Source organism: Etheostoma spectabile, unplaced genomic scaffold, assembly GCF_008692095.1.
Source record: "Etheostoma spectabile isolate EspeVRDwgs_2016 unplaced genomic scaffold, UIUC_Espe_1.0 scaffold00000697, whole genome shotgun sequence".
Lineage (NCBI taxonomy): Eukaryota > Metazoa > Chordata > Actinopteri > Perciformes > Percidae > Etheostoma > Etheostoma spectabile.
In genome coordinates this window covers 55,161-63,236 of record NW_022602633.1, presented here as the reverse complement: position 1 = coordinate 63,236, position 8,076 = coordinate 55,161, and the positions used below count along the sequence as shown (strand labels likewise).

At 40.2% G+C, this 8,076-nt stretch overlaps 3 non-coding genes across 3 annotated transcripts; 1 reads left to right on the top strand and 2 right to left on the bottom strand.

The window, feature by feature from the left end:
• Positions 1-794: 794 nt before the first annotated feature.
• On the bottom strand, positions 795-867 carry trnav-aac (transfer RNA valine (anticodon AAC)). The gene has a single exon. It is a non-coding gene; the product is annotated as a tRNA-Val (tRNA).
• Positions 868-2,228: 1,361 nt separating this feature from the next.
• trnak-cuu (transfer RNA lysine (anticodon CUU)) lies at positions 2,229-2,301 on the top strand. The gene has a single exon. It is a non-coding gene; the product is annotated as a tRNA-Lys (tRNA).
• Positions 2,302-7,027: 4,726 nt separating this feature from the next.
• trnay-aua (transfer RNA tyrosine (anticodon AUA)) lies at positions 7,028-7,114 on the bottom strand. The gene is given in 2 exon segments: positions 7,028-7,063; positions 7,078-7,114. It is a non-coding gene; the product is annotated as a tRNA-Tyr (tRNA).
• Positions 7,115-8,076: the final 962 nt, after the last annotated feature.

Genomic DNA, 8,076 nt, shown 5'->3' with positions numbered 1-8,076 from the left:
CTCATTGCGCTTTTCATAAAAGAGCAGGCCAGACCATCTTCTGTGATGTATTTACAGAAACCGAAAAAATATCCCACTAAGAGCAAGCCACTAGGCGAACAGAAAAGAAAAGCCAGGAAAAACAAGAGCAAGGAAAACTGAGCCAGAACTACCTATAAGCTTCATCAAAGAGGAAAGTCTCAAGCCTACTCTTAAATGTGGAGATGGTGTCTGCCTCCTGAACCCAAACGGGAACCTGGTGAGGAGCTTGATAGCTGAACACTCTGGCTCCCATTCTACTTTTGGAGACTTTAGGAACCACAAGGAACCCTGCATTCTGGGAGCGCAGTGCTCTGGTGGGGGTAATAAGGTACAATGAGCTCTTTAAGATAAGATGGTGCTTGAACATGAAGAGCTTTGTAGGTGAGAAGAAGATTTTAAATTCTATTCTGGATTTTACAGGAAGGAAGCCAACAGAGAAGCCAAACCAGGAGAGATGTGATCTCTTTTCCTGGTTCCTATCAGAACACGTGCTGCAGCATTCTGGATCAGCTGAAGAATCTTTATGACTCTTTTAAGCAACCTATAATAAAGAACTGGAGTAATCCAGCTTAGAAGTAACAAATGCGTGGACTAGTTTTTCTGTATTCAATTTTCGACAGGATACCTGAATCTCTGAATGTGATGACTACTGCACTGGGGAAACTTCGGCAGGCCTGGCCACGATTTCACGTCAGGGAGATTTTTCCGTGAATGTCATGGAGAGTTTAACTTCGCAGAGTTTGATTGTGCGAAGTCAATACAAACAAGAAATGTGTTTCCGCCCTGTTTCGAACAGGGGACCTTTCGCGTGTTAGGCGAACGTGATAACCACTACACTACGGAAACTGACGAAAAGCATTTATTTTGCATTTTGTGGGAAAATGCACCATTTTTATTTTACTGCAAATGTTCAAAAAGCTACAAAATAGAGATTTTAAACTAGATTCAGTCACAGATGCTTTGTCATGGTTTGAATGATAGCAAATATGTAGTAAACTAAATATTTCTACATGCATTGACTGTGGTCTGAATGTTGGAATAGCGCCACCTATTTCTTGATGTGCCAAATATTAGCTTGGGCATTCCTCGTTAGTATAATGGACAGTATCTCCGCCTGTCACGCGGAAGATCGGGGTTCGATCTTTTGCAACTCTCTCCTCTTCTGTCTCGCTCACAAATCCCTCCACAAACTTCAATTGGTCCAGAATTCGGCTGCCCGCATCATAACTCGAACCCCCTCCATCACCCACATCACTCCTGTCCTCCACCAGCTCCACTGGCTCCCAGTCCAGTTCCGTATCAAATTCAAAATCCTTCTATTAGCATTCAAGGGCATCCACAACCTCGCCCCCCCCCCATATGTCTGATCTCCTCCAGTGTCCCACTCCCTTCCGCTCCCTCAGATCCTCTTCCTCCATAAACCTCTCTGTCCCCCCCCGTCTCACCAACATGGGGGGCAGAGCATTTAGCTGCTCTGCTCCCCGTAACTGGAACTCACTACCCCCCCAACTCAGAAACATTGATTCATTCCCCCATTTCAAATCTCAACTAAAAACACATCTGTTTAAAACTGCCTATTCCACCTAAATGTCTATTGCTCTGCCTTTTCTGTTGCTTTGCTGTATAGTATTGGTTCTGCTGTTGTATAGTATTTGTTTTGCTGTTGTATAGTATTGTTTTGCTTTGCTGGTATAGTATTTGTTTTGCTGTTGTATAGTAGGTTTTGTTTTGCTGTATAGTATTTGTTTTGCTGTCTGTATAGTATTTGTTTTGCTGTTCTTAATTATGAATTTCCTGTGGCGGCGTCCTTGAGTACCAAGGAAGGCGTTTTTAAATAAATGTATTATTATTATTATTTTAGTATCAGGTGGCTGTATTGGGGTAGATCGGCTGTCAATCACAAGATTATCAGTTGGGAACGCAACTTATAAAATTCTAAAACTTCAACCTATTGTTCTTGAAATGTAACTCAAATATCTAGAATGAAAGCTTAACTTTCTAGAACTGCATCTTAACATTCTAGAACTCATCATAACATTCTAGAACTGCAGCTTAACATTCTAGAATTTAAAGCTAACATTGTAGAATGGCAGCTTAACATTCTAGAACTTCAATCTAACATCTAGAACTGCAAAGTAACATTCTAGAACTGTAACATTTCAGACGTTTTAAGTAAGGTTTGGACTGCAACTCATAACTTAAGAAAGGCCTGGCTAGCTCAGTCGGTAGAGCATGAGACTCTTAAGCTCAGGGTCGTGGGTTCGAGCCCCACGTTGGGCGGTGGTGTTTTAGTGAGTGGGAATAACTGAGTTCTGAACTGTATAATGTGGCTGTATTGGGGGATCGTCTGTCAATCGCAAGATTAGCAGTTCCATCCCAGTGTAAAAATCCCTGAAATTTACCAGACTAAAATGTGCCTGCATTCTACGATCATGGCCTGTGCTGACCTCCTGTTCCTCACATCACACTAAAGTCTGGTGACAATGTATGTTCAAATTCTAAAACTTCAACCTATTGTTCTAGAACTGCAACTTAACATTCCAGAACTGCAGCTTAAAATAAAGTTGATGTGTATTTGCATTAATCAAAAAGAAAGTTGATGTGTATATGCATTTAAGTAGACCTTGTGGCGCAATGGCAGACTGTCAGTAGAAATAAACATTTTGATGTGAGAAAACTTGTTTTATTTGTTATGAATCTTTTTAGTAATTTTACATATGATAAAAATATCAGAAAACATATCAATATTGCAGTATTCATAATCAATATTGCAATATCACATTTTGTCAATATCGTGCAGCCCTAGTGTGTGTGTGTGTGTGTGTGTGTGTGTGTGTCTGTGTGTGTTGGGAGTGGGACTGCTAAATGTCAAGGGCTGGGAGGAGATGGAAGCAGAACAACGTGGTAGTACAGTGTGTGTGTGTGGTGTGTGTGTGTGTGTGTGTGTGTGGGTGAGAGAGAGAGACAAATATAAAAAGCTTCAAGTAGACTCTAATAATATAATCATATTGTTTCTTCCACTTATTAAAATATCTGACTTTACTGACATTATCTGTTTCTGCTTCTCTACCATATTTATAGTGTGTGATTTGCATAATACCGATCATAGCCTACATCACATAAAAAACTACCTCTGTTCCTGTCTGTTTTTTATTTCTCAAGGGGGTGCTGTGGCTTAGTTGGTTAAACTGCCTGTTGGTAAACAGGTGATCATGGGTTCAAATCCCAGCAACACATTGTTGTTGCAGCGATTACCTCTGTTTGCATCCATCATCATGTCTTTCCATGCCACTCATTAAGCCCTGGTAGCAAATGAAAAAGGCATGTTGCATTTACACAGAAACACTACATTAATACAGGCTTAGAGATAACATAAAACACATTAAATTCAGAACAATGCAAGTTTCATCTAGTTCATTCATCTGGTTTATTGGTTCTGTTTATAGAAACTACATCCTGTTATATCGCGTGATCATGGAGCAGACACGAAGCGGAGTGGATCTGCAGCTGGTGGAAGTCAGGGGTAAGGCCTCCTGTGTGGCGTTAGCGTGGCATTTTCTTGGTCTTTGCACACCAGAAACTTTTCTGACGTGGCGATGTTGTTGTTAATCTTGTCTGTACACATGGGACTGAAATGCTTAGGATCCCCATCAGTCATTCAGAACTGCCCAAGGTACTTGTGAAATAGGCTCTTTTTTTTCTGATTGATGGTACCATCTGTAATGGAGTCTGTCAGGCCTCAGGGATTTCAGTTTCTGAAATGAAATGGTTCCACCTAAATACTGGAGCATAAAACAATAAATATACTACAGTACAAATTAATAACTTTTGCAGCTCTTTTAAAGACTACCATAATACCTGCTTGGAATCAAAGCCATATCAATGCTTGGAAGGCAGCTATGCTCACCACTATACCACCATTGCTGGACAATATAACGTTCACTGCAAATCTTGCAACACATCTGGTCATTGAGACTGAAAATAAATGCTCAGAGATGCAACAGTGGCTTCCAGTACCTATGAGGTATTACAATATTGTATGAAGGTACATCTGCCATAGAAGGATGTGTGACCACCATTAAAGGATGGCTTTCTTTGTCGGCAGGATTCAAACTTGCGAGGGGAGACCCCAAGGATTTCAAGTCCATCGCCTTAACCACTCCGCCACGGCAACCTAAAAAGCAGAGAAATACCGATTTCCACTAATAGTGATATCCTATTCAAGGCAAGGCAAGGAAGCTTTATTTGTATTGCACCTTTCAGCATAGGGCAATTCAAAGTGCTTTACACAAAATAGTTAAAAAATAGTTAAAAAATAAAAATAGATAAAACACAAGAATAAAAGTTACAGTGCAGTATACAAAATCAAACATTAAAGAAATTAACAACCATTTAAGAAAGGCAACATCAAAAAGAAAGGTCTTCAGCCTTCAGCGTTCTGAATCAGCTGCAGCTGTCTGATAGATTTAGGGAGACCTGTAAAGACACCGTTACAGTAGTCAAGTCTACTGAAGATGAAAGCATGGACCGGTTTTTCCAAATCCTGTTGACACATAAGTCCTTTTACCCTTTGTAACTTCCATAACTTGAGGTATCAACGTAAATATCACTATGATCTGTATTAATGATATTTTAGTACTAGGAATCAGAATTAGGTTCGGCTCTCGAAGTCCAACTGTGTCCACAATTACACCTGCCAGATGGGAAATAAACTGATAACTGTCTTCATGGTCTAAATGTGTCAAATATTGCCGTACAATGCCACATTGAGTCCAGATGTGTTGGTTCCTGATCCATGCTAAACCCCAAAAGATCAGAACTATGCCAAGGGCACCTGGATTTGGTAAAAGGTTCTCCGCAGAGGTTTTGTCTTTAATCCAAGAGACTTTTTAGTGTTTTTTTTTACACAGAAAAGGTTGGACACAGTGCCCACTCCCCCATCCATATCTGACAATTGAAAGCTGTGGGGAAAGGGGGGTTCCAAAGCTAATAGACCATTCAACAAGCAGTTCTGATGCACTATACTGGCCCATTCAGGATGAGCACTGTATACTCTGACTGCAGCAACACAAGTTCAAATTTCAGTGATCCCTAATTTATAGTGATTACGAGACTGAATGCAAAGTGTGTATCCCCCATGTTACTCAAAGCCTATCACTTCCAGTCAATACTGTCAAATTTGGCGCTCCGTCCGATTACATTAACAACCAGGTGACTCCTCAACATGCCCCCACTAATGTACTGTTTACAGTCTAAATGGCCAAGGACATTAAACTGTAAGCTCACTTTAAACTAGATGTGGAAAGTTGAAAGGTTGATCTTTTTCACCTGTGCTGTGGCTTAAAAACCAGGTTCCACTGAGATTTGAAGTCAGATCGCTGGATTCAGAGTCCAGAGTGCTAACCATTACACCATGGAACCTTTAAACTTGCTAGAAAGGTTTTCTATGCAGTTTATTTCATAATATCCACATGTGTGACATTAAAGGCACACAAAAATAACAACAAAGATGAAAAAGCAACAATCACTGGCAAACTTAAGTCTATTTCCAGTCTGTGATGTCTAACAAAGTGTCTGTTGCTGCAAGTGTCTGACGTGAAATGTCTCCGCTTGCTGTAGAATAAACTTAATGGCATGTCAAGTTTATTTCGTCCATAAAAATGGAAACTACAGTGCTCATACCCGCCGTAACACCCATAAAAACCAGAGTATAATACAACAAATATACTACAGTGCAAGTACATAAATACGGTAAAATAGAAACTGTAAAAAATGTACATTTAAAGTGCTTGTTTTGCTGTCTGATAGTCTGAGGTATAAAAGACAGAGCTGACCGCTTAGTTTGTGTCACAGGAGGTCTTAGTCTACCACTACGTTCCATAACCCTACCAGTCAGATTACCACAGGAGGTAATATCTGCTGCAGCTCTTTTAAAGACTCTACCATAATACCTGCTGGAGATGCCGGGTCCTCATACATGTAAAGCATGAGCTCTACCACTGAGCTACATCCCCTGAAGATTTTCAGATTGTATTACTTTTTTCGAGATAGACATAGACTTATCTTTATTAATCCTTTGGGATGACTCCCGCAAGGAATTGAAATATCACTGAATAAAAGAAGAAACCTGGGTAAAAACTGTAATGTTGTTGTTGTATATAGCTTCAAAACCTGTAAATGCAACTGTGGTGGCTGGAAGTCAAACCTAGGCAAATGATTGCACTGCTACGATATAATCATAGTCGAAAAGTAACACACCTGTTGCCTTTCTGCTGGACAATACAACGTTCACTGCAAATCTTGTAACTCAGACTGAAAATAAATGTTAAGAAATACATTCATGGAGACAGGTGGCTTCCTGTACCTATGAGATAACACAATATTGTTAATGAAGGCACATCTGCGTTTTTTATACTGTGATGAGTCATTGGTATGCTAGCACCCTTAAAGAATGCCTTTCGTTGTCTCAATCTCAGAAATAACCACAGAATCACAACTTTCATTCATGTACTTGTGCCAGTATCAACCACCTGACAGACGCTGTATTTACAGCATCAGTTGTGTTTTTAAAACACCTAACCCGTGTGAGGGTTGAACTCACGACCTTCAGATTATGAGACTGAGTATGTGGAGACTTATGTACTCCACATACATTGCCAAACTTTGCGTAGGAATCGGCATACGCCCGTCCTACGCCAGTTTTAGGTCGTATGCACGTTTCATAAATGAGGTTCAATGTGAGCACAATAAAGAGTTCTTGAAGAAATGTTGTACTTTAAAGTTCTAGTTTTTTTCCAACTCTTCTGGTCACACTTGGCACTATTTCACATCTTTTGTCTGTAGTTCTCTATTCTGTCAGGGCTTAACTCTATCTCCGCCGCCTGTTTTTTTGTTTCTTGTTATGTCTTGGCAAGAAGTATTATGCTTTTGGGTCGTCCGTCCATCTCTACATCAGAATCAGAAATTCTTGATTGATCCCTGAAGGGAAACTCTGGAAAAAACCTTCTCCTTCGAGCCGGATTTGAACCAGCAACCTAAGGATTTCAGCTGATGCCTCTATAATCCTCCATTCTACCAACTGAGCTATCGAAGGAGATAGGACATATACACACACTTCCTATTCTTGTGAATGTGAAACAGGACCCCTGGAGGGACTTTCAGTGATAGAGAGCGTTTTCAGTCTCAACGCCCAGATGTATTACAAGATTTGAAGTAACATTGTATTGCCAAGTGATGGTGGTAAAGTGGTGAGCGTAGCTACCTTCCAAGCAGTTGACCTGGGTTCGATTCCCAGCCATTGCAGTAGCTTTCTTTGAGTTGAGTTGCTTTTTTTACAAGAAGTCAGCTGAAAGGTTACTTGCCCAACCTGGTTTGATAAAATCTCTTTTAGTAGCATGGTTATGGCCAAAATGATAATGACAAATACTTTGATCCATATGGAGATCACAATTACTTGTGGATTTCTTCTCCAAAGTGCTGGAAAGGAAGTTTTCACCAATTGTTGAACCTCAGGTTAAAAAGGAGCAATCCCAACACCCATCCCAGTGATTGACGGATGATTCTATTTACTTCACCCAGTTCAGGCCAAATGACACAGCTGTAACCACACTGGTTGGCTTCCATATGCCTATAGCAGTGGAGGGATTTGAACCCGCGCCTCCAGAGAGACTGGAGCCTTAATCCAGCACCTTAGACCACTTGGCCACACTACCTGCAATTGTCAACTTTCCACATCATGACAAACACAGGGACCGTAACTAACGGTATGCTTGTAAATGTTATTGGGAAAAAAACCTTTGCAAGGAAAAGCCAATACTTTATTAAATATGTTATCACACTTTGACATTTTTCTCTGGCATTGATTATTAGAAAATGGTAATAGCATTAAGTGAGTACGTTTCGGTGTTTTTGAATATGGGCTGAGCATTTACCATTTACCTGGTCTAAACTTGTGAACATCTTCTTTTGCATATTCACTGTAAAGAGCCATTACCGGTAATAGTTAAAGCAGATAAAAACCTAAAGAACAATCAAAAGCTTCAAGATAAAACTTAC